Source organism: Taurulus bubalis, assembly GCF_910589615.1.
Source record: "Taurulus bubalis genome assembly, chromosome: 3".
Lineage (NCBI taxonomy): Eukaryota > Metazoa > Chordata > Actinopteri > Perciformes > Cottidae > Taurulus > Taurulus bubalis.
Genome location: NC_136591.1, coordinates 6,209,906 through 6,231,250, shown reverse-complemented (window position 1 = coordinate 6,231,250; position 21,345 = coordinate 6,209,906).

The window sequence follows — 21,345 nt, the reverse complement described above, 5'->3', positions numbered from 1 at the left end:
ATCACTGAGAAAAAAGTACCGGTAATTCCTTGTATTGAGCGTAGCTAAATTCAGCTAACAACTAAAGTGGCTTGCCACTGACTTGAGATTCAGAGCTGCACCAAATTGTTGTATTCATGCTGAACTCTGTAGCGTTCTTTGATAACTTTAATAAGCATATTGTACTGCTAAACCTCATCTATTGTCATTTCCTTTAATACTACTTCCCAGCATCGAGCATCACATCTCAGCTGTTGCATTTAGCTTTCAATGACTCTTCTCTATCCCTATTTGCCGCATATATTCATTTTGGCATCACCCCGGCGTTATCGTTCATGAAATATGAACACAAACACCAATAATTATAATATTTACAGCTTCTGCTCCATGCTCATGATTGTCTCATCACAGGGCATTACTAAGGCACACCACACTCTGATGTGATAGATCAATTTCTTTCCAGTATTGCGCAGTCAACAGAACAAAATCAGACACAGGTGCAGTATCAGACGAAGAGCTTTTATTGTGTATACATCAACAGAAAGTGTAATGAGTAATTTAAGCCCCGATCCAACGGCATGAATTGAGGACCAGCAGCGTAAATGTTTAGGCAGCCCAAATGTAAATACAGAAAGTGATTATGGGCATCATCCCCAGAAGCAAACAAACACGAGAGGCATGTTCATGTTAACACCGAGAAACAACATCAGAATGCCATCAAGCCCTATAGTGATTTAGCATAAATCCGAAAAAGAAGTGCTTTCTGTCTTGAATTGGTATTGCCACCATGTGTTCTCAGTGACATCACAAGTTGGGTGGTCGTTTTTTAAACATACAGCCTACAAGAGGCAGCTGAATTCAAGGCATTACAACGCCGGCCGCAGTGTTATGTTACATCCATGTGAGGCGAAATGTGCTAATGAAGCTTTTTTGTTGTCATACAGATCATTCAAACAATACCCCCAAGCCATCCTGATGAAACACATACATCTGTGCCGTTTCTCCCATAGAGAGCAACCGTAGGATTAGTTACTGATGTCCTGTGGCTGTTGATAATGTTGGAGGTACAAAGGGACTGAGAGTGCTTGCAAAAATAATGGAATTTCATTTTATTTTCTCTTCAGTGGAATAAACTTAAAATATCCTCTTGAATTTGTACGAGGTCACCAAATTAATAGGCTGTACCCTCGAGGTTCAGTGGATTCACTCCAGTGTTTGAAGAGAAGACCAATTTACAATTGGATTAGTCTGGTAATGTTTAGAAAAAAATAGTGCAGTATTCCCGTTTGTCCATATTGTACCAAAACAGCAAATAACCTGTCACTTACAATCCAAGGAACCTGTTAAATAGCCAGAGCTAATACATTGGGGGAATCTTGTGATGCTTCTGAGTGACTGTGCAAGTGATTGGAGTCCGAGTGAATGGCGATCCTTCTCTAAAATAGAATAGTCCCAAAGGGGAATGTCATTTGAGATGGAAATCTTCCTCAACTGGGGCAATCTGGAAGGTAATCTTATTGAGAGTGGATGCAGTGATACTGGGGATAGTATCTCATAGATATACGAGGATGGATGCTGCATGTGCAAAAGGCAAGAGGGCAGACAACTTATATTGCACACAATATAATTATACAGAGGTATGTCCCTGTATGTCGGTCTGTCACTCCTCAAAAGATAACAACTATTGGATACCTTTCTAGAAAAGTCTGCACAGACATGTGTGTAGCTCAGGGGAGGAATCCTGATGACTTCAGTGATCCTGACTTTTCCTCCACCACCACTAACATTTCACTTTCCAATCCTGGGAATTATTTAAACATCTAGAATATAGAGCACCACTAAATTCCTTACAGACCTTCATGGTACCAAAACGATGATTCCTACTGACATTGGGTATCCCCTGATTCTCCCTTTTAGTGCCACCATCAAGTTCACATCTGTGCTTTTTAGCGAAATGCCTCAAAACTATCAGATGGAGTGCCGTGAAGCACAATACACACATGAATGCCCTCCTCGGTATGAGATGTGGCCACTTTGTGACCCTTTAACTTCTCCAGGAGCACCAACAACACATCAACATTTAAAAGCTAATGACATTTCTCAGCTGCCCTTTGTGTTAAGTGCTAATAACATGCTAATCTAAGATGTTGAACTTGTTGTTTGCATGCTAACGTTAGAATTTTGGTCACTAGCATGGCTGTTTTTTTTGTTTTCAGAGATTGAACCGGGAGCATTAAGATGATTGGTACCATCTTCCAATACGGTAAAGCACTTGTTATCAGTGAGTTCATGAATTGTTTATAAAGCATCTGCATTGACCCCTCCAACAAGTCTGTGTGACGTGTACTGTATAACCATATTGATTTCATTTGATATATTAATGCAGGCTTGATGGCTAATAGTATAATGGAGACTCAAGGGTCGGGTGATGGCCTGGCCTCCTAAAGGTTTGCTTATCTAACCATTGTCCAGTCTTACAATCCTTTGCAGTTTGGAGAAACTGAAGGGAAACCACATCAGTCTTTTTTTGGCAACAAAATAATGTATTTGAGTACGTCGCACAAAAAGGAATTCAACAAACACAATACTAGTCCTCCACCATTGTTTTAACCACTGACCCACCTAAAAGGTGTATTAACAACAAATGTGTGAGGAACATAACTCAATTGACTCTAATTAGCACATAAATGACAGCATGCAAGTATTTGTGCGTGGACCTTTTGTTCTCACATGCAGCACACACTATTTGTTTTACAGTCCTTAACAAATAGCAGAAAAAAATCTGTCTCCAACGTGTCGAGCACTGAAAGGTGCACTCATGTCTTTAGCGAAGAGATAACGGGGAGTGCTGTCATCTGCAGGACCTTCATATCAGATGATCCCACCACTTTTTTTGTCTGAAGTTGAGTCATGTGTGGGGTCGTTGAGGGTACAAAACCTCAGAAAAACATTTTTTTTGCGGTTTGTAAATGATTCTATAACTGCCGGCTAAAACAAATGATCATCTCTGTATCCTGGTGGTGTACAGCTTTGATGGAAATATAAACTATTGCAGTGTTTCATTTGTGCCTGATGTTAAGGTCACTTTAGGAAGAGGCATCAAATGCTAAGCTAAAAAAAGAAGGGCATTTACTTCTTAAACATAGTGATGGGTATTTTTTGTACCTTTTAAGATGACACATGGGTTAATGCGATTTAGAAATAAATTGGTACTGATTCATTAACGGCAGTCATCAACTAATTATTTTGACTCACTTGCTCCCAATCACAGTTGTGTTGCCCTCTGACATGCCTCACCAAAAACATATAATCCAAAAATAACAAAGGCTCAACAGACTTTATTAACTACGCTTTCCCTTCGGCATGCGTACATCTGAAATATCAGTCCTGAAATTGACCTGTCAAAGCTTTCACAGAAAACAGCCGGTTGTCAAAATAGGATTTGGAGAATAGGCCTGTTACGTTTTGTGTGCTTGCCAATGCATGTATACTTGTGTGTGTGTGACCTCAGAATGGAGTTCATGCGGGGGAGTCTTCTAACTAAATTCACCATGGCCCTGGTGGAGGTTAATGCTGGCCCTCCCATCTGCTGTTTTCTAATCATCCCCTGTTATCTATGAAAAAGGAGTGTGCAGGAATAAGGTCGTAGGGGGAACAGCCATCTTTTTTCATTTACCCCTTCGCACTCTCGGCCATTTCACCATCATTTGTGAAATCAGCTGTAGCAGCGGGAGGAGAGTTTGCACAAAATGTACTTCCCGGAGTGTCTATTTCATGCCGAGAGGAGAGGAGACGGCAGCAGCAGCTGAGGAGAGTAAGTGAGAGAGGTAACGGTAATGAATAGAACAGTTGGAAAGCTAGCTATAGATGGCCCTTGAACATTTGTCACTTCAATAGGAGTCATCTCTGTTGTGAGATTGGATTTCGGTTTATCATTGTTGTTTTGCAAAAAAGGGGGTGTCACGGTGAGCCTGCATGCCGGTGGAGCTGCGTGTTCGTGGCCAGGTGCAATGTTTTCGATGGGAAAGAGGCCGGCTTCTCGCCTCGCACTGTATCCTGTGGGATTCCAACAATAATATGCGATTCCTGGCCTTTGCTTGGCTCATGCATGAGCACAGAGCGAAAGCAATCTAATCCGAGGGCCTATTCTGTGGGGGGGGGGGGCACGGTGCAGTCACGCTACCTTATTGTTCCTCTGGCACAAAAATCGGCACTTCAATACATTGTGACTGGCCTCGCTAATACAGGAACCCACCACAAACAACAAATGTATTGAATACAAAAAAATCCTTTACTTAATTGAATAATTCATATTTGTTTGATAATTATTTAATAAGGCTAGCACTTCTGTATTTCCCATCAATTCTTATTTCTCCCTGCAGCACTATTTTAATCACTCTCCCTGTTTAGCCTTCTGTCTGGTTCTCCCTCCACCATCCCTATCTAACTTCCTCTTGCCCTCCTCTCTCTGGAGAAGCCCTTGGCTTGAAGCACTCTTGAGAAAATGAAGGGGGCAAATATACATGTGTGATGTTCAGAACTGGATAATGGTGCACTTGTTCAATGTAATTGGCCTGGAAAAGCACTGTAATTTGTGACTGGAGAACCCTGACTTGACTTGAGAAAAATGTAAATGTGCAGCAGAGGAGCCCCTTGGTTAATCAGTTCTCACAAAGAGAATACTTTAAGTTCATTAGTGTGCCATTTGCATATTCGCCCTCATAAAGGAAGTTAATCCCAAATGAAATTGCATGTTTCTATCATAAAAATGGGGTTATTTCATATTTTCCCCTTGTTGCCCCAGCTGAAATGCGTTTGTGTGAGATCATAGTAAAATGTGATGTCTCTCCATTAACAGTCAATGAGCTTTCTTTAATGTTCTATGTTTTATGCAGCTGTACTATAACTTCAATTGACAACATTATACAATAATAGGCCTACTAGATGATAATTCATGGAATATTTAGGTCTCCTTTAAACATTTTAAAATGTGTTCTGAAGTACTACTTTTATGTGAGTTGATGTCTAGAACTCAAGCACCAACTACAACACACAAAGAGATAATTATGTCAAGACAGAAGCGAGAGTACTTGGCAATAATGCTTCACAAAATAATAACTGGACAAAAAGACTAGAGCGAACAAAAGGAGCATGTCTGTGAGGATTAACGATGAACAAAAAAGGCTAATTTGCCAGCTGATTATGGCCATCAACTTGCTAGATTAAAGGGCTTGAAGGCGATGGGCAGAAAAGCTTTGGACAAAGGGTTAGAAATAATAATAAAAAAAACATTGAATAAGGAAGGTTACAAATTTTAACCCATGGCTCTTTCAGGGAAAACGACAAACAATCTGAGTTTTTCTACATGCGGAAAATTCCATGTCTTTGAGCCAATCAAGATAGACCGTTGCATCTAACTAAGTAGTGGCTGCATGATGCTACAGTAAGGCCTTTTTGGGGTACTACCAGTATATAATGTTCCATGAGTTTGGCTGAATGTTGCTGTGTAACGGGCATTACACTTGATCACATGTGAACTTTTTGATTTCAAAAGTTCATATGTGCCAATATTCAAACAGAGAACTCTCACTGAGAAAAGAGAGAGCTGAAGCTAGGAAGTTTATAGACCTAAATAATCTCACCTGAGTGTAATGACTCCGTAAAAGGATGAAGATCTCCAATGAGTCGTACATCCAATCCATAAACCTGCAATAACAGAGTTTATGGTCACTCGGGGCAGCAGAAACAAACACAAAATTGAAATATTATTACCATATAAAGTTGATATGTTGAACTTGTTAGCAGAATGTTACCTTGAGTCATCGGGCTAACACATTAGCATTCATTTGGAGTCGTGTTTCTGTCTAATTGAGGAATATTCACTCTCCCCCTTCCCTTTTTTTATAAACCTCTATCAGAGCCTGAAGAACGTTTCTACCACCTGAGCAGCTATATGCGCAGCTGTTTTTATTTTTATTTTTTCACCTGTGTCTTTTGTGGGACAAGTGGATAGCATGCAAGTTTTTGGACCCTTTTCAATGCGAACAGATGGTCGCTGCACCTGCAAAACACAGACGAATCAAATCAATTTAGTTGCTGGCCATGAAGTCAGTACAATAAGATGAAATATGTGGACATAGACTATAACCATATAGCTATAACACTTTTAAGTTCCATCTATTAGGGCTTTTGGACTAGTAATCATTTAGTCATGACAAATTGCAGATACATCATTGAGATCAAAACCTTTTTAAAACCATCTTAAACTAAGAAATGTGTAGCTCCAATGACAACACCATCCACTCAAAGATTTTCTCCCCTGATTGAGGGCCGGTGTGAGGTTGGTCTCAATTTGGCTCGGCAGTGCTGGCTGTCTCCCAAAACATCTCTTTGGGCTCGTCAGCCCTGGATTCCTGGATGTTACCTCCACTGCAGGAGGAAGTGATGCAACGGCGAAGGGAAAGGGGTTTGAGAGAGTTGAAAACAAAGCCATCAATATGATTGGTTGTCTGGACAGAGGCCAAAGCGAGGACAGAAGGAGGGAGAGAGAGAGAGGTAGGGAAGGAAGAGCAGAAAGAGGGAGGGGGGGAGGCTGTCTTCGAGCCTTTTAAGTGCCCTCTGGTGGGGTCAAGAGGATGCCAAATCTGTGGGGCGTCTCTGTACTGGCTCCCAGCGTGTGTGAGTATCCGTCTGTATACCTGTCGCTGCCGATCTGTCTATTTGTCCTTTGTTTGTACCTACACTGTACATGTGTGTTTGGAAGAATGCATAATTGCCCTCAAGGGTACGAATGCAAATACCCTTCTGTACGTCATGTGTGGAATGTGTCATCTACAGTGTGTGTGTGTGTGTGGGAGATTGTGTGTACTTGCAGGTGATGACATGTCCAACACTCGCCCTTGTCCACCAGTGTGGGCAGCCATCGCAGCAAAATCACACTTTCTAGTTGAAGATTCAATTATGCCATTGAGAGTATATGAAGAGCTCCATCCAAATAGATTTGGAGAGTGCTAGACAAGCCAGTCAATAGATGACCTTCAGTGTCCTCATTTTTTAAGCTTTTTTAACATTTATTTTGAAGATTGGCCAAAAAACGAACACCGTGGTGACCCATTGGAAACAAGCGCCCATGAAGATTTGTGGTAAGCCATGTATGCGGCGACCTACACAAGTGGAAAGTCAACATTGTGGGAAGGGTCAGTCCTCGCAATTAAATTAATGCAATTCATTTAATTTTCATTCGTGACAGATGAGGCACGTTGACCTTTCAAAAGAACTATTTTTTTCATTAAAAATCGTTAAATTATTGTTTAATTTGGTGTCAATTGAGTGTGAGCATGCTTCACCTTATAGGACTCGTTCTCACACAGAGATCGCTTTTCGTGTAATAGAGTTACTTCTGCACGGGATCCAAGAGCGGGATTCAATTCATGTGGGCAATGATTGTGATATCACGTTCACCATTTAATCTCCGCATGTTAGCATGCTAAGGTTCTCTTATTAACACAACATTGAAAAGTAAATTACAATGGCGATACATTTCTGAGGGTGATGGCGGAATCTCATTGGTCATAAAGGTGAGGACTCACCAATTTAATTCAATTTAATCTGAGGGGAGTCTTTTCCAGATGTTACGGCAATGAATCCAACAGGCTTGTTGAGACATTTCACTCTAAGCCACAGATGTCAACCTGCTACACTTGAGTTACAGACAAGGAGATCACCCGGTTCATCCTCTAGGGACCTTGAGCATTTGTACCCAATTGTATGGGAAGCCACCCAATAGTTGATGAGAAATTTCAGGCTGGAACAAAGTGGTGGACTAATCAAGAAATGTATCCATAAAGCCATGCTGCTCGCAAAAAAACATGTGCATATGAGCACATAAAGGACAACTATCACTCAATAAGATTTCCCTTAATAAATATAAAAACAGATACATGAGCAACAAAACAGAAAAAAAATGAATTTAACCTACACTGTGAACAGGGCTTTTAATTCAGAATAAAAATGTGGTTCATTTTCTGAAAAAATAGAAACGTCAATTAGAATCAAAGATCTAAAAGTAAATTAGCAAAACAATGTAGCTAAAAAGAGCGGCCATCTACACAGATGTCTAAAGTATCTTCCTGTTTCATTGTCTTTGTCCTCTCTACACAAGTTTACTCATTGGCATCGTCACACTTGGCTCGCCGTAGCCGCCGGTCCATATGTGGTGTTTCCCCACAGAGCGCTGACTTCCCCCGTCATAAGGTTTGTCACCATAAACCCATCACGCTACTGTCGCCGCCTGATGCCATGCCAAGCAAAAGTGTCGATTCACGCCCAAAATGGGTTTGTGCTCACACTATCATGTCCTTTCGGCAATTTTCACCATATCTTGTTTTTTTTCTCCACTCGCACTCCTTCTGTTTGTCCTTCTGCTCGTCCTTCTTACTTTATTCTTTCTAGTATTATTCCATATTAATCAACATGTCCTTTCCTTGCTGTACTCTCAGCTTCTTAAAACTGGATTTTCATGCATCCCGGGTACTCCCAGGATAATGTGATTGACCACGGCGAACGTTTGAAACACTGCAATGGCAGATGAAGTCAATGCAATCCATTCTACTCTAATCAGAATGCATTACCTTACATTAGACAGAGGCTGCGTTCAGCCATCCATTTGTCATTTTCTGAGAAATGGCAACAATAGGCAAGTAGAAGAAGAGAAAAAAAAAAAATCAGTATTCACACCAAATTAGTTTAGCTACAGTGAATAGCGGCTATTTCCATCAAGGGTATTGTAATAAAGAAATGGTTATGAGGCGGAAAAGGTTCAAAGGTGTTTCAAGAATGGTTGGAATAAGAGGAAAGAGCAAAAATACCCCCAAAAAATACAATTATCCACACACACACACACACACACACACACACACACACACACACACACACACACACGAGACAGATGTGGTCTGCCACACGTGGCCTTCAAGTGTTCATAATGAAGGGCATTCACCGTTCTGTTCCGGCTCTCCTACTGTCAACACAATTCTTTCACACTGGGCCTCCTTCCCTCCCCCTTGTGCCCTCCCATCTATCTGTCCCTCCTTTCTCTCTCTTCCACATTTCTTTCCAGTTTGGGGCAAAGGAGGACAGAGCGAGTAGAAGTGAGAGTGTGAGAGAGAGAGAGAAAGCAGATCTGCAGGACAGCTTGGAGACCAGCGTGGGGGCCGCGCTTGTCACTTCTCCTTCCACCCGTCCCCTTCCACTGGCGGGGGCTCGTGTGCACAAGAGCGCTGACTGTACCTGCATGGGCATCTGTGGAGCTCCACTAGGTGGGTGAAGGGAGGGTGGGGATGCACCACAGGCCTCAGCACCTCTTTAGCAGCCAGGCAATCTGCTCCGCAAGCCTGGGTCTGCCTGTCTGTTGGACAACGGAGGACACACACACACACACACACACACACACACACACACAGAACAGAATGCGCCCGCCACCCACTGAGGAGCATGGTCAGATTTGAGGCAAGATGGGAGATGAGGCACAACAAACACATTTGCTGATGCAGTGTATACTCATTGATACCAGTGATTCCCAACATGGGGTATTTGGAAAGATTGTGGAGTAGCAAAACTTAAAAAATAGAAATCGTAACTTAAAAAAGAAAAATCCACAACTTCGTGGTTACTTAACACTTTACAGGGCACTCATTGAAATACTTTGACATTCAAAATGTCAACCCTAGAGTGTCCTAGAATCCTCCCACAAAACTGAGATAATTGTTACACTTTAAGATAATCGTTTGCTAAAAGGCAGAGCAGTTGAAAAAAGTTGAAAGAAGTAGATAAACTAAACAAATTGATCCAATAGTAACAACTAAAATGTATTAACAATTACAATAATTTGCTAAAAGTAAACTGTTTACAGTTATAAATAGACAGACTAATGCGAAAAGTTATGGATAAACAGTTGAAATAGTAAAAGTAATAAATACAAAGTTGTATTGGGTAGCTAAAAGTAATAAACAGTTGAAAAAGTTAGCCAACATTTTTTTTCTTTTCAGCTGAACATGACAGCAATTATCCGACAGCCAGAGATAAGATATGCAGACACACAATGCAAACTGTGTTTCAAACTTTTCTTTTCTGCATTCAGTGCAAGCCAGTCATTTGTTGTTGTTGCTGTAATGTTTTAAGAGATTAAACAGCGCTTAATATAATGTATTTTGTCATTCATCTGCTGCTGGATATGGAAATAATAACAATGAATGTGCACTTCACTTGTATTATTACCTGTTGAGGGCCTGTTACATTGGACACAATAAGTTTGATCTAATTAGGTAACAAACTACTTGAATTGTTATTTACGAGATACTTTCTTTATTCTTATTCAATATTCTTATGAATACTTTACTTGGGACAATAAAATTCTGAAGTAATAATGCATCTACCTGAGTGCAGTTTTTGTTTACCCACCACTGATTAGCTGAAAACCGGCTTTAAAAGAAAGTAAGAGGGTGGTTGTGTTGATGAAGAGATAGATGAGCTCATCTGATCCACAAACATCCTGCACATCAACGACTCAGCGCAACATGGGTGGCTTTTTTTTCTTCTTTTTTCGTGGCAACAGCTGCTCAGGCCACAGCAATTTGTATGAGAGTCAGAAACAAAACAGCCCAAAATGTGTAGTTAACTAGCAGTTGACATCCTTCTATCCCTTGAGGTCACTTACTCCCACGCATCCAGAATGCATTCTCCAGATAGGCACGAACCCCCACATACACACACACACACACCCCACTTCCCTTTCCTCGGTGGAAGTGCTCAGGGCGTCGGGAGTAAGGAGTGAACAGCTGTTTGAATTAAATCTGCAAGAGTGAGTCTAGACGGGGCCAGGTTTATTGAAGCGATGTCGACTGTCAGATTGATGGAAGACAAGGGGGAGATGGCTCTGCTTGTTACAGGCAAAGCCAAACTGGATTCTCTGGCTGTAAGCTGCTGTAAATCTTGTCTGTTTGATGGGGAGATTAGTTGTAATTCTGGGGACATAAATACAGTGTTAGCGTGGAACTGAAGCTGGCCAGAAAACATGAACATAAGGATAAACTGAAGAGAGATGGCCCACACATACTGTAGCTGTTTGGTTAGCTTGGGCACAGAAGGAGTTACTGTCAAATCTGTTTTTTATATGCATTTAAAGAAAAGAAAACACACACAATCCTGATATCTGGTAGCCACCAATAAAAACATACACTCTACCTTTTAAAAATATATAACTTTTTAAAAGTAATGATAACTTATTTTCATCCCAGGCGCTGGAGGTGTCAACTGGTTTGTGGCGTCTTCACAGCAATATTCATATATACAGTCTATGTCATTTGTAGCATTAATCTCAATGATACTAACTCCTTACTGACAGTTGTGTGACTTGAAAGACACTCAACAGTGAAACATTTTCATTTATCACTGGAGAGGAAGGTATCAAAATAGGTGTGAATTAAAGCATTAAAACTGACCTCGAAAAAATAGTGTGAAGTTCTGAAAGTGACATTGAACATAGCTTTGGCTGTTTCTATAAATTGAGATATTGGTGTTGTATTGAGATTTTTTCGATTCATTTTCATAAGTGCTCTCAGTTGATTAGTAATAAATTAGTTAGATCAAATAAAGCTTTAAAATGAGACGTGATCTGGTCCATCTAATTACAGTATGTCCTTGAAGATTTTCACCCATATAGATCTAACAAAATTGCCAAATGCATCTATATTGTAGTGAAATGATCGATGAATTCCTTTAATTGCAATGAGACGTTACAATACAATTATGTTTGGTTCAGAAATTAAATATTTGTATTGGATTAGTGTAAAAAAAGCATGGCTCCGTTAGCCAGAGATCTTTACAAAGGCCTAAGACTGGATAGAACATATGCATTTTACTAAAATAGCTCAAAGGTTTGTTACTTTTATTCATAAAACAATTCTGTATTTCTCTCTCATGAGCTTGACAGACATTTTATTACGTGAAATAACACATTATTTTGCTCACGAACCATAGTTACATCGCATTGCCACAGTGCACAAGTATCTCTTTGTGTGTGCGGCGTCCTCTTCCAGCTTCTTTTTCAACTGCATTTGTGTGGGAGCATCTGCAGCAGTGTGTACTGCGCGTATGCGTAAGAGGTGTGGACACCGATTGTGTCACGCCAACTCTTTTGAAAGTGACTCTGACAGTTTGGATAACAGTGCTACCCTGTTCCTCTCTGCCCACACACATAAAGACACACATACACACCGCCGCAGTCACATTGCCTTCAGATGGCGGGCTCCTCCGACGCCAAGTGTTCGGGGCCAGCTTATAATTAACTTGCCTGCCAAGTGGTATTATATATCATCAAGGGCTCGACATTGGCCTCGAGGAAGTCCAAAAAAGTACTATTGTTCACCGCCTAATAAGGTCAACGTGGTGGCATGGTAAATTACAGTTATTTCTACCATTTAGACAACAGATGTCGTTAGACGTCAACTCGGATGAACCTCTCTGGGCCTCAAGGAGGAGGCAACCAGGTCCGATTTGCTGAGCAGAGTCGGCAGCGGTGGAGTGCATGTGTCACAGCAAAAATGCTGTTCAATTATGATTTTCTCAAGGAAGAGACGGAAAATACGGGGAGATAAGAGAGAGAAGGAGTACTTGTGACTTTCAAGCCAAATGATGGCAATTAATGTTGTTGTTTATCAGCTTGAGGCAGATTTTTCCTCTTCTGCAATTAACTCGGTGTGAGCGCACTCATGTGGTTTGATGAGCGCTTTATCCATCTAAGTGGACACACTTACACATGCACTGTCTCTGTCTTCCCCAACCTATGTCTACCCATCCCTGCAGTGTATGTGTCTCAAATCCACACTGTATACTCTGACTGTATCTGAATGTAGTTTTCAATGTTGTACTAACATGAAATGATAGGTTACAAGACATGCACAATCAAACTGAATGTGCCAAGCTGATGCTTATGTAACATTGTGTGGAAAGTCAGGAGAAACTATGCATACTGTTTAATAATAACTCTTTTCCAATTTGTTCACGCGACATGCTGGAATTCCTGTTAGAATTAATATGTTGTTTACTTATGAGAAGATTACTGCTCTCATGTCACAATGCTGTGTTGCAATGAACCCCACAACATCAAATGTAAAGAAAGAGAGGCTCTGCCTTTATTGATAAAGCCAAGCTTTTGGTCATCAGACCATGACTGTGTTTGCATCCTGTGTGTATTTTCTGCTCCATTGGTTCAACACCTGTCCACTAGATCCCCTCACTGCATTTGAAAGCTCTTTGCATCACCTGACCGGAGACAGATGAGAGGAACCTGTGCTAGAATATGTTGCCAGGCTACCAACTGAGAGACAAGAAAGTTACTATATACAAAAAGAAAGTTGGAACTATTTTCATACTTCAGAATTGCAATAAACAAAAGGGATCGAACTGGTTCACCAGTGGGCTTAGAGGTGGATTTTAGGCTAGCTGTTCCCTGGCGGTGTGTGTGCTAAGTTAACAGGCTACTTGAAGACTTGATGGTCTTATTCTCCTCTAAGTTTCGACTAAGAAGCAAATAAGCATTATTCCAAGTAATATGTAGGTATTTCCTTTAAGATTGGGAGCTGCTGAAGTGAAATATTTGTGTGATTGACATTTAGTTGATGGATTGTGTTGGAGCACATTTTGAGATCAGGTGTGTCATTTCCTCATAAATCGAAGGCAGGATGTTACATGGCAATATATTGAAGATATTCTAAGATGCCCTAAGCTGAGTAAAGTTGGTCAGAAGGAGGCTACAGTTGTCCTCCCGTCTGTCTCTCCCCACTCAATTGGAAGTTGTAATAGGGTTGCGGTGATTCATTGATTCCTGGGGACAGATGGCATGTACCCAAGACGGGCATTTCTGCCTCTATCCAATAATGTGGTGATTTTTTCTGCTCTATGCATCATATTACATTTTTGAGTGGGTTCCCCCTGTTGAAGCTGAAGTTGTTTGTATTTCAATAAAAAAAAAAGTAAAATATGAGTTTGCTGCTGCCTTCACTTTCCAGGTGGTACCTGTATTCCATCTGGAGTCCTGAAATATTTCTAGTCTTGAGAATTAGTACATTAAGGGTAATAGAGATCTAAATTACATTCATCTAATATTGCAATTGCCTCCCGTAATTACACACAATGGATTAAACGAATCGTTTAAGTTGTGGTAGCTGTTCAAGTTGAATGTCACCTCTGCAGGAGTCGCTCCCATAAAGTCCACCATTGATTGAAATGTTATATTATCTCCAGTAGATGTATGGCTCCATTGGGCCTCTCCATCCACCGGTGCTTGAATACACACCTTTTTGTGATGGATGCTCTCGGCATACTTAAGTTGTAATGATCTTTTTAAATGGTTAAGAGGTAGACTTCCAGTTGGAACAAAATGAGCAGAGGGGGTATTGCAGAGTTTAACCTTGCTGCTTCTCAATTAAGAGTTTGCACGAAATTCCTTTGTCTCAGTCGTTGTTTTGTCCTGTCATAGCCGCCCCCCCCCCCCCCCAACCCCCTAACCCCCACCCCCAATTCTCTGTTCTAGAATTACAATAAACTAATTCCAGCCGGTTTCCAGACTATGAATAATGGGAGTGACAAAAAGGGTCTCGCAGCAGCAATAGTCGTACAGGCTCTAAGCACTGTTTTGTTAGGCTTGACTAGCTTTTGTAATTATGTTTTCCCTCCCAACCTCCCCTGACCATGTATAGCCCAAAACTGCAGAATTCAAATTACTGAAGTATAAAAACGCATTCCACTTTGCAATATAAGCAAAACCAAGTCTATTTAAATAGTAGGAGACCGTTTCATTTCATGCATAGACCATTTACGTGTGTGAAAATGGTATTTTGACGGCATTGATTGCATTGCAAGGCAGATAGTTTGCAAATCCAAATGACTTGCTGAATGTAAACCAATGTGAAGAAAATGGTAAGGACTAATCACACGCTATGCTATATTATTCTCCAGCCATGGTCTCATCCTTGTCATACTTTGAAAGACCCCATTTACAAATCCATACATTGTCCAACCGCATTGGCTGCTCATTCCATGCTATTCAAAGGAGATAAATCACTTGGCTTAGAGGTCTCTAAGCTAGTTGTGTAACATCTTCTTACTATCGGCCTTTGTTCTTTGCACAGTGGCGTAATTACTGTTAATGGCTGTTCACATGCTGGTATCTTCACAACAGCGATGTGAGAAAAATGTCACCAAATCCTAAAAAAAAAGTATGTAGCAGGCCCTAATTACCTCAGCGTAATGAGTTACAATCAACAGATCTTGCCAGCATTCTCCAGTAGCATCACGGAACCCGTTCGGTTCAGAGGGTGGAGATGGTGCAGCGCTGTTCCTTAATGAAACCCAGCATGGAGCCCCCCAAAAAGCCGAACACAGTGATTACAAGCTTACACAAACACAGAAAAGGCTGCAAATAGTGATTAGCATATAATTGTAATCCTGTAAAGGAGAAAGGGGTCTCCGTTGTTGAATCAGTAGAAGAAGGGGTTAATTAAGAGCGAGAAGCACATGGAGGATTATGCAATGGTCATGAAAGTACAAGAAATATTTAATATTAATTAATACTCATTCCAGTTGCTGCGAATAATTGCCACGTTCTGACTTTGCAGATTACACTTTGAAATTGACTGACGCAAAGCAAATGGAATAATTTCATAAAGGCTCAGCTAACTACCAGCTGTTTGCAGACACTTTTTCCCCGCCTGAATATCAATGGAGGATATGCTGGAGGAAGAATGAAAAGGATAGCCTTGAACAATTACGTCATTCAGATTGTCTCCGTCCTCTCTCTCTCTCCCTATCTCCGTCATCCAAGGCCATTCCAGGGTCAACAGATCCGTTCTGCATGTGGTCAAATAGGGTTGGTCACTGCTTACCCGGTCAACGCTGGGTCTCTTGACCTCAAACGGGCCGAGCCGCCCACTCTGCAACCTCTTTGGCCGATCCGCTTCATCAAGTCTATCATACTGGCAGGGCGGGGTCGAGTCGGAGCAGTTTCCCCCGGGGAACATCTAATGATGACAAGGGCTTCCTCCGAGGCTCATTAGGAATATCATCTGTAGGAGACTCCCTTAAAAGCACATAAAAGCCACTGTCTGGATGTACAAGCAGCTGAAGCATGTTCTCACCGGGCTTACCGCCCAATTTACCAAGTGTGAACTAGAGCAGCTCATGCTCTGGTCTTTGAATCCTTAACCCCAGTGCGTCACACAGTTGTTTCAAGAACTAATAGCTTTAGATAGACGGCACTGATATACAGTAAGAGTAAAACGTTGGCGTTTCATGCCAATGGACGCTTGAACAAAGCAGTAACTTTGGCCGTTCCTGTCAGCATAACAAGACTGTTGCCCCTGACCCCCAACAGGCCCGCTAGCTTCCTCTGTCCCTCCCTCTCTTCCTCTCCGACTCTCCGACTCCCCCTCTCCTTCTGCTCTTGTCGGCTCAGAGTCAAAGTTCTCCCTTAATCAGCACAATGCGCTCGGTGGCAGGTGTTAGTGAGCTTTTTTCTGGCATCTTGATCACCCCTCGGGGAGCGCGATGGCCTCCGATGCTGGGCGCACAGCAGGAGATGTCATCGGGAGGAGAGCCACCCACAGCGGCGACAGAATCAGGCAAATTGCTCTCTTCACAGCGAGAGGGCAAGGTTAGGGCCGCGGGATTAATCCGAGCCGCGATGCAGCGCGGAGAGTTACAGTAGGGGGTTAGCGAGACGCATGTAGCTCACATGTAGCAGCTTGCATGAATGTGACGGAGCACTAACGATGGGGCGCCCAATAAATGTGAGGGGGAAATGAGGAAGAAAGTTTCCTCAGCAAACACCTCCCTCCATACCCACCGTCTCCAGTTAGTAGTAAAAACAAGTTTTGGGAATTGTGGGAATCCGTCCTCATTGGTGGAATTTACATTTAAGTACCGTACAATTTGCATGAATTCACAGGCAAATTATTTGTAATAAGTTGAGAAGTGTTCTTGAAATAAAATCAGTTGCTCTTAACCTTGTTTGACTTGCAATCCTGTATATAAAAAAGCAATGTTTAATTTCAACATTTTAGAGTTGTTGGCAGATCAAACATGAAGATATTTGGCCTCTTAACTTCTCAGATGATTTTATTGAAATAACTATGAAGAACATTTTTCTCTCTGTATACCACATTAATCATCTCAGATTTTTCTTGTGACCCTCAGGAAACAAATGGCCTAAACTACTGAGCTGTGTATAAAGTAGTGACAAATTGTTGCATCAGTATTGACAGTCTAATAATGTCATCCAATCATCAACAGTTTCCAATGACGGCTTCTTAGATGGTTCTGTGGAACAAACCCGCTGGCGGATCAGGTTAAATCCAACCGTCAGTATATTAATAACTCTACTATAAACTACTGTAGATTATTGCATACCTAAATATCTTTAAAATGCTAACTTAAGCAGTCAACACATTTCTTCCAATGTTGACGTATACAGGTATATGCTTGCACCCCTAAATTCGGCTTGACGTTCGACCTGAATCCAGCTTTAGATGGTTGTGCTAATTGGATGGCTGCTTCATAAATATTGTATGTATGAAGGAGGAAAGCTTTAAGACCGTCTTCACATGAGCAGTTTTGTTAATGACTATTTCCATAAATTAAATTTGGAAAATTACATTACGTTAGGTGATGTTAATTCACCAAATATAGTCTTAGTTTTTCCCAGTTAATTTCACAGTGCTGACCACCAGTGATTGTCAAACGTCAATGTCAAAAAGTTAACGGTCACAACCGATGCTAGTACCGTACTTTTCAGAACAATCCGACTTTTGCCGTGTTTTTTCGTATAATATTGCAACATTGTTGTGACCTTCACTTCGCTGTAAAATCTGTTGAATGTAATACTTATAGTAACGTCTTTTTTAACCATAACTTTATAACCCCAGACTGCGTGACCGCTCTGTATACATAACGTGGGCGACTGTGTCTTTCAATCAGAGGGTTGGTGGTTCGCGCCCCGGCCCTGGCTCTGCAAGACACTTAACCCCTAATTGCTCCCCGTTGCTGTGTCTACGGTGTATAGAGCAAAAATGTAAGTCGCTTTGGTTAAAAGCAGCAGCAAAATGAAATGTAATGTAGCTGACTCAGAGGACAGCATAGTCTTTAGCTCAACTTTGCCGGTGCAAGTACAGGTCGGCCTATCTATGAGGCCCAGGAGGGTGTCTCCAACATTTTATGACACTGCGGTGCAGACTCTGCAGACCAGTCATGCGCAGTGCTGTTCTGCTTACAAGGTAAATTCTTGAGCTTTCAAAAGTGGTGCGAGGAGAGACTTTTTTGGTTAGCTGCTCAACAGCGGGCGCTCTTTCCCGCAGCTTCGACTGCCAAAGTGTGTGTGTGTGTGTGTCAGCAATCTCTGCTTGTTGTGATAGCTTTAGAGGAGAGATTGGTCCCTAACATCCATCCCGGAAGTGTCTCCAATGAGGCGCGAGCCGTATATGCGTGGCGGGTGAGTCAAAGGAGCCCGGCAGACAGATCCCTCTCAGGTTGTTGTCAATTAAGACAGCGTCGCTGCTTTGCTTTTTGAGTGTTTGTGTGCACTTTTAGTCCACTTGGGCTGCATGCTTATCAGGAGGGACCTAAGGGGTGCCACACATTTCATTCAATCCTCATCCCGCAGGAAGAAGAGGGAGGAGAACATCCATCATGTGTCTTCTGTGTGTTGACATGCTTTGACATGTTGTTGTGCAGCTCGTGGCTAAAGTACACAGCAGCAGTGTGTTGTCTGTAATGTGCTCTGCCACTCCTACGTGATGGCATGTGACAATTGTCTATGTTGGCAGGGAGGTCCCCCGCCTTCGTCTAAGCAAGTGGAAGTGTGTGTATGAAAGGTATCATGGTCGAAACCACCATCGTTCAACAGGTTTTTCTCTCTCCTCCTTCATAGCAGAGGGATACTGTGCGATGAGCGGTGACTCACTTCAAGCCGCTTGTGTTCTTTTTGAGCTTCCTCTGGGTTCATGGTTTCAATACAGACCTGAATGCATTCACCAATCCACCTCACACACACACCTGTGGCGAAGTTGGTTATTTTCCTCACTGTCAAACCTGTCCAGTCACATATTTTGGGTCTATTTGAGTACTTGACCTGTGGGCGTGAAGCATTGATTGTACTACTACCATATTGTGCGTATGAGAAAGGACAGGTGGGGAAATCCCAGAGACCTCTAGCTTCTTTTTCACAATGATGTGCTGACAAGGGCTTACAGAGTTCCTTTCCAGCTTGAAGCTTTTGTCTAAGGAAATAATGGTCATGTATTGTAACTCTGGCTCTGTGATTCATAGGTAGATATTTCTAATGAATGAGTAGCATAGTTGTATCAGTAAGAATACATAGTTTTACTCCAACTACCTGAGCTGGTAGAGTATATAACCAGAGTATGCAGCCATGCTGGCAGAGTGAACGATATTTCATGCTCATTTCAGCACTGCAAAATGCTAACAATGATGCTAATTACTAACAGGTATAATGTTTGCCATTGATCAACACCTAAGTATAATGTGTCAGCATCTTAATGGTACGTGTCCACAGGGGAGTTTTTGGAGACGAGGGGTCGCACCACCTCTCTGCATTGGACGCTTGACGGGCACCAGACACCTGATTGGATGAACACTTTCACATGGAGGCTGTCTGCTCCTGGATGTTCTAACCGGACCAACACAGTGTCTCATTTAAGAAGAAAAAAAAGATCTTATTTTGTGAAATTACTTCACCGTTTCGGAAATATATTATATCTAAAATGTATGAAATGATTTTGGATGAACAACAGTCACGCTGGACACTAAAGTAGCCTAGAACTCAATGTAACGCCCCGTCTCTCAAACATCAAGGGTGCGCTACCAGAACGCATTGCACTGCTGCTTTCATAGACAATTCATGGGAATCATGGAAATGCCAGATCCTGTGGACATGAACCATAACATTTGCAAATTGTCACTCAATGCGAGTGAGGCAGATGGGAATGTTAATAGTTTAGCTGATATTTGGTCAAAAAGCCAATTTATATTGAATTATAATTTTAGATTTGATGAAATGCCAGAGGATCACCAAAGCGGTACAAGTCATTCTGACAAGAACATGAATGTGTGTCCCAAACGTCACCCAATTAGTTGTTGAGAAACCACAAACGTAAACCTCATGGGCGATGCTAGCGGAAGTCAGGTGATCACCAACGACGGGCCGTCATAGCAGTCGATCCACTAGTCAAATCACTATATCATCACATCAGCCAGAAACATGACTCACAATTATTTTTCTCAAAAAGCTAGAATCTGTCCAGCATACAACACTTTCAATAGTTTTCACCAATGGTTGTTATCATTAATCTGTTATATTTCAGTCTGGACCATGTGGTGGATTGACCAACGTGTGCAACGCCACTGGCATTCATTATTATATTTTTGGTTTGACGGTTTAGAATCGGGGGAGCTGACAGAGCCGCTGATCAAAGCCAAGACAGGAGCCGACCTATACACTTCACTCGCTCGTCTCTCCTCTGTTGCCTTGTAGGAAGCCTCAGAGATATATTTGAGTGGATTTAAAGGAAATGTGGGCCGTGCGTTACTGGCCAAAAGAAATCTGGAGCTCTATCTTGGGTCTTCCTCTCTCTGCCCTTGCTCTTTCCCCTCATCTGCTCTCTCGTTCTAATTAGCTCCTACAGAGCATGCTCACTGGACAGCGGCCCATAATGGAGCCAGATGTTTGAAGAGATTTCACCCCGCAGGGGAATGTTTTGTTTACTACAAGATGAAAACAGCTCTCTTGCTCTCACTTTCCTTTTGGGGTTGTTTATAAGCAAAACCACATTTCCCCTCCTGCTTTAGTTTCAGAGGCCAAGAACCAGTTGGATTTTCATTTAAAAGTTGTTATTTAGTCAATTGAAAGACCTGTCTGACTAAAGTGCAATGTTATAACTTCTACACATCAAAAGGCTGTCTTTTAGATAAATAACACAGTGCACAATCCATACCACTGGAATCCATATTGGCTGCATCAGCAGAAAAGTCATTCCTTGCCTTCTCTGTTTTCCCCTCATCCGACATAGCGTGACAACCATTATCCAGCTCGACACTTATCACCACAAAATTGACATGTAACCCATTTATGGGATGATTAATTTAGCTTTGGTGTGGCCTGCCAGATGATCGGTCTTTATCAGCAGAGAGATAGAGAGAGAGAAAGGCAGAGAGGGCATGGGATTGCACATCCGCCGCTGCAGAAAAACAAATGAAGACACTTTGAATCAACTCCATCTGCATCTCAGACTGACTCTC